This window comes from Macrobrachium nipponense, chromosome 1 (genome assembly GCF_015104395.2).
Source record: "Macrobrachium nipponense isolate FS-2020 chromosome 1, ASM1510439v2, whole genome shotgun sequence".
In the NCBI taxonomy this organism is placed as follows: domain Eukaryota; kingdom Metazoa; phylum Arthropoda; class Malacostraca; order Decapoda; family Palaemonidae; genus Macrobrachium; species Macrobrachium nipponense.
Genome location: NC_087200.1, coordinates 218,798,082 through 218,804,896, shown reverse-complemented (window position 1 = coordinate 218,804,896; position 6,815 = coordinate 218,798,082).

The window sequence follows — 6,815 nt, the reverse complement described above, 5'->3', positions numbered from 1 at the left end:
CAATAAATGTATTTATCAATTCCTTTGCACAATTTTTGGAACAAAAGAGAGCACAACGGATAGGATATTAAATATATAAATAATATTAGGTTAACCGCTGAAGCTTGAAGCTGCAAGGGGCTTCTCTGGAGTGGAATGTGTACTACGTTCGTAACCATATTAGTACTCTCGTCCCCTGAAAGGGAAATTTACGACAATTAAACACTAGTTAATATGTACAGATACGCTAATCCACTTAACCATTCACTTACACTGCACTATTTGACTTATACATATTATTTCTACTAATGGACTCAGCAATAAGTCTTATAGGAATTACAAATGACAGCAGCTATATTTAGAAACGGTTAGCACTTAGACATTATGAAGAGAGGCTACTCTCAGGCAAGGGGAAACGGTCTTAAACAAAGCCCGCCACGAGGGCACGCCGGAGGGTAGGAGAGGGAAGGAACAAAGGATCAGTGGATAGGATTTCTTTCTGCACGGATAGGAGGGAAGGATGGGATGTTATCCTGGGGAAGGAGGAAGGATAGGTTTGGGTACGTGGTTCTTATACAACAGACACCATACCTTGTAAGGGAGAGACAGTTGCCTCTCGGAAGGGGCGGACAGAGGACGGCACGTCCACCTCCTAAGACTCTCAATCGGTGAAGCAGTGGACACCCACGCTTCGGCTTCCCCCCCTTATCCTTCGAAAGTGGGGGGTTTACTTCCTTGGAGGGTTTTCTACTGGTCAGCGACCTTTGGTCACTTTTGTTTTAAGCCTAGACTTGCATCACGATTCCACATTTTGGGGGGTGCCATCTTGGCGCTGTCGTCTTGCGGTGGCGTCTGAAAGTAAGAGACCTCGGGGAGGAGACTGCTCTAGGACAGGTGGGTGTGTGGCGAGGCTCTAGGCAAGGGCAACAAGCTTGCATTCGTTCAAATTTCCATGCTGCTCCTCTCGTATGAGAGGATAAAATGGTGGAACGGCCGTCACGAATGACAGTCTAAGCATGTGGTATCTACTTCACAGGAGTTTTCGGTTTTCCCAACAGAAAAATAATATTAATCTTATTCCTGATACTTCACAAATACAATTAGGGCCTTAACTTAAAATTATTTAATGAAGACCTTCTTTCATAACTTTGTGTAAATTAATTTAAACACAATCTAATCGTGAGTTTTCTATATCTATATCATAATATATTTTACTCATAATTTTGCTTTAATCTAAAATAAGCTGTGTGTGTATGTGTGAAAACTAATGTCCCTGCAATAACTTCAAGTCTCATTATCTGGAGACAAAATTCGATAAGAACTTCAGCATTAGTAAATCTTTCTAAAACTATTTGGGTAAACAAAACCTAATATCAAAGTTTTGATGAAAGTTCCTGTTGTCTCCGTTAAGAAAAGTATGAAATTTCCCTATCGTAGGACGAAGTAATATTAAGTATTTTAAAGTATTATTAAAAGGAAAGAAATAACTTAGCCCAGTAAAGTTAAGTGGCGAAGAATTAGGGATATTCAGCCCAGGTATTTTGGTTGAAATACGAGATGAGTCTTTACACAGGTTTTAGAAACACTTTCCTATGCGTGCAAGGTAGTCTCTCTCTCTCTCTCTCTCTCTCTCTCTCTCTCTCTCTCTCTCTCTCTCTCTGCATCCAAAAATATGTAAAAACCTAAAAGAAGGAAAAGGATGTAAGTTCGACAAAAAATGCAAATATATGCACCCTGTAGCCATGAATCATAATCAAATAAATAACCAACCAAGTAATAAAATCCAAAATAAGAAAGAAACAAATAAAGAGAGAAATCAAGAATATCAGGTAAAAGAGAAAAGCAAACCACCAATGAGATATGCAGAGGTGTCAGCAAAAAATTTCAAAGCATCAGCTCCGAAATTCTACTCAAGAGATAATCACTGTATTTATTATGCAAGAGGATATTGCAGAAACGGAGAAAATTGCAGATTCAGACACAAAATGAATAATTATGATGAAGGAAGATCAAATATTATGGAAAAGTTGGATTTTTTAATGTCAGAATTTCTGGAAATGAAAAAAAGAACAACATACCAGAACAGGAAAGAGACATGGGAAAATCCTTATTACTACCAGTCATTCAAATGAAGGAGAAAACACGCAAACCATCATAGTGATGAATGCGCAGGGTTTAGTTACGAGTAACTCAAAAAGAAAAATAGAGTACTTAGAAGAACTAACCCAAAATGAAAAGAAAATAGATATAATGAATATAAGTGAAACCTGGTATTCCCAAGAGACTGGGAATGATGATCAAATAAAAGGGTTCCAAACTTATAGATCAGATAGAAAAAATAGGAATCAAGGGGGAACCGCAATATATGGGAAAGACAAAAAAACAAGAAAAATATATGAGAAATATAGTAACTCAGAATTGTGAACTAATAGCGGTAGAATTTGAATCTGAAAAATTGATGAACATAGTAATATATAGACCTCCTAATACTAAAGAGTTTGACTTAATAATTGAAAAATTGGATGATATATGTAGAAATCACAAGGACTGGACTTTCTCCTATCTGGTGCTTCACTTTCCTTTCGTAGAAGGTGGAAAAAAACGAATAGGAGATTGTGGTTGTACTTATACATATAAAAAAGAGAGTAATAGTAGTGCAGAAGATAAGAGGCAATTCGAAAAGCTATTAGATATGCTACTAGAATACAACATTCAACAAATAAATCACCTGCCAACAAGAAAGGAAAATACTTTAGACCTAGTATTTGTGAACGAGATGAATTATGTTAAAGAAATAATAGTTTATAATGCGAGTATTTCAGACCATAATGTCATAGAATTAACAGTTCATTCCAAAGCAAGTGAAAATAGAGATAAGCAAGAAATGAAAAAGTGGGAAGGATATGGAAAATACAACTTCTACAGTAAAAATATAAAATGGTCAGAAATTAATGAAGAATTAAACAAAGATTGGGATAAACATTTTTCGTAAGTGATGACATAAGGGTAAATACGGAGATATTATATAAAATATGGAGAAAATAGTGGAAAATATATACCGAAGAAGAAAAGTAAACATCATTCATGCATACCAAGAGACAGAAGGATCTTGTTCCAGAAAATCAGAAAGTGGAAAAAAGGTCTTGCAAAAGAAAAAAATGCATGGAAAGTTATAGAACTAAAAAGTAAGATAGAAAATGCAGAACAAAAGATTATACAATCAAAAGAAAATGAAAAACGGGACTTGGAAGAAAAAACCCTATTAAATATCAAGCAAAAAAAAAACCCCAAACTATTATACTCATATGCGAAGAAGATGAATAAAAGAAGAATAGAAATAGGCCCTCTGAGAATTGAAGGGAGATTAACGAATGAAAAAAAGGAAATTTGCAACATACTGGCAGAACGATATAAGAGAGAATTCACCCCTAGAATAGATAATGAAGATAATGATATAGAAGTAAGGGAAGAAAATAGTGAATATTTAGCTGACATAGAAATTAATGAAGCTGATATTGTGCAGGCAATTAATGAAATTAAAAATGGAGCTGCTGCAGGGCCGGATGGAGTCCCTGCTATTTTGTTAAAGAAAGTAGTTCATTCTATCGCAAAGCCACTTGCAATATTATTAAGACAAAGTGTAGATACAGGCAAGATTTATGATGAGCACAAATTAGCATATATCACCCCTACTTTCAAAAGTGGATCAAGACTAGAGGCAAGTAATTATAGGCCTGTGAGTCTAACATCACATATTATGAAAGTGTATGAAAGGGTAATGAAGAAAAAATATTATGAAACATTTAATAAAAAATAATTTATTTGTTTAATATAGGACAACACGGTTCGTACCGGAAACAAAAAGTACACAAACCCAACTGTTAGTCCACCGTGAGAACATATTCAAAAATATGAAAAGCGAAATGAAACAGATGTGGTTTATCTAGACTTTGCAAAAAGCTTTTATTTTGACAAAGTAGACCATAATATATTAGCAAAGAAAATTAGAAAACACAATATCGTAGATAAAGTAGGAAGATGGTTAAAAGAATTTTTACACAACAGAAAACAGATAGTTATTGCAAACGATGAGAAATCGGATGAAACCAAGGTAATATCCGGTGTGCCACAAGGTACGGTGCTAGCTGCAATATTGTTTTGTTATTATGATTGAAGACATAGACAGTAATGTTAAGGATTCGGTTAGTGAGTAGTTTCGCTGATGACACAAGAATAAGTAGAGAAATTACTTGTGAATGAAGATAGGGAATCGCTCCTACAAAGAGACCTTAACAAAGTATATGATTGGGCAGAGGTAAATAGGATGGTAAATTTAACTCTGATAAATTTGAATCAATAAATTATGGAGACAGAGAAGGAAAGCAATATGCATATAGGGGACCTAATAATGAGACAATCACAAATAAGGAAGCAGTTAAAGACCTTGGTGTGATGATGAATAGGAATATGTTATGCAATGATCAAATAGCCAATTCTGTTGGCAAAATGTAAAGCAAAAAATGGGAATGTTGTTACGGGGCACTTCAAAACAAGAAAAGCTGAAACAACATGATTATGCCTTTATAAAAACATATGTTCGTAGTCCACTTGAATATTGCAATATGATATGGTACCCACACTATCAAAAGGATATTGCACAAATAGAGAGTGTACAAAGGTCCTTTACAGCTAGAATAGAAGAAGTTAAGGACCTAGACTACTGGGAAAGACTACAATCCTTAAAATTTATAGTCTAGAAGGAGAAGAGAACGCTACATGATAATTCAGGCATGGAAACAGATAGAAGGAATAACAGAAAATATCATGGAACTAAAAATATCAGAAGAAGCAAGCAGAGGTAGATTAATAGTGCCCAAAACTATACCAGGAAAAATAAGGAAAGCACACAGGACATTAATCCACTACGCACCAGCATCGATAATGCAGCGTCTATTCAATGCGTTGCCAGCTCATCTGAGGAATATATCAGGAGTGAGCGTAGATGTGTTTAAGAATAAGCTCGACAAATATCTAAACTGCATCCCAGACCATCCAAGATTGGAAGATGCAAAATATACCGGAAGATGTACTAGCAACTCTCTGGCTAGACATTAGAGGCGCCTCACACTGAGGGACCTGGGGCAACCCGAACGAACTGTAAGGTCTGTAAGGTCTGTAAGGTCTCTCTCTCTCTCTCTCTCTCTCTCTCTCTCATTCTGATTCTTGAAATATCCAAAGAAAACCCGTATATCACTTGCTGTTTGAAACAAAAAAGCAAATCTGAAAATACATCTTCATTTTGGTTTCGAAAATAATTCCAAACAAAAATATAGTGTCAAAGTCTTTTCGAATTATCATCGACCCTTCCTCGTACGGAGAGTAAAAAAAAAAAAATAAAGATGTATCGGTTTCTTGGTAACCAATTAGATTTTTAACAGACCTCCTCCGCACAGCATCCCTGATCTCAATTCCATTGGAGGCTCGAGGAAAAATAGAAATAAAAGATGTTTTATCTGTCGGGTGCTTTGAGTTTTATGACCATGAGGTGAAAAGACACGACGGATGGCTTCTGCAAATAGATAAATGTCATGTTGACAGATTTAGGAATTATTCCTTCATTTATATGTTTTCTATTATCTTCTTCCTTTCAGTCTCTGCATTCATACAAGCAAATAAAGGATAAACAAAAACAAACACAAACTAGCACAACGTAGGAATTCCTTCTTCCTGTATGTTTTAGTCATCTTCTCCTTTCAGTCTCTGAATTCACACAAGGACAAACAAACTCTTGTACAATGTAATGAAAGGTAAGTGAAGCATTTTCGATTACCACTGAATGATTGGTATAATTCTAATAGATTAATCAAAATGGTACAGTAGGCATCAAAAGTTTTGTGAAAAGCTTGCAGAGATGAATATGGTAACGATAAGAGACGCCAGAGTGAAAGAAGGGAATGTAAAGGATATTAATTTAACCCTAACCTCAGATAGGGTTGGGCAATACGCTACCAACACAATACCCAGCCCCTCGGCCCCCAAACACCAACCAACACCCCACCCCCCTCCCCTGAAAAAAAAGGACTTTTAACTCTAAAAGTGTTATCACCTGTCGACATTTGCCAAATCCACTTTTGCTAAAATTTGCGTACAAATTGACGCAAAACTACTAGATTCTAGTAAAAACAGATAAACACACACCCACACACATACACACACACACAGAGGCGAGGTCAAAGGATCAAACAGACATGAAGAAACTAACAAAACCAAAAGCTCCTTTTCGATCTCATCCGAACCTACGACGGCAACGGGAAAACGTAATAATATCACTGCTCACAAATACCAAATATAACATCCAACAACAATTATGTTTAAAATGTAGTACGAAACACAACGGAAACATTTTTGTGTGTGTGTGTGATACAAATGAACAAACGAGCATGCCTACACGAAAATGTCGACACATTGCATTGATGAAAAGTCTGAATTAGATAATTATATACGTAGTGGAACGTGATTTTGTCGTCTTTGTTAATTCAAGTTATTCATGTTTTTTTTTCTTTTCTACCTACTGAATTTAAATTACGCCACCAAAGAGGTTAGTGGTTGAAGCGCTGAAGTCTTTTGAGAAGCAATTATAGGTAAAAGACGTAATATTTGAAAATTTTTGAAAACATTTGGGAAACTCAAATAGAATGGTTAGATCATGTTTAGGGATTAGATAATATAAAGAAATTTTTATTTTCTGAAAGGAAATACACAATTTTATTCTACACAGGTTTCAGAAATCGTTTGAAATTCGTTCCTATTTGACAAAACATTATTTCTTCAGGATC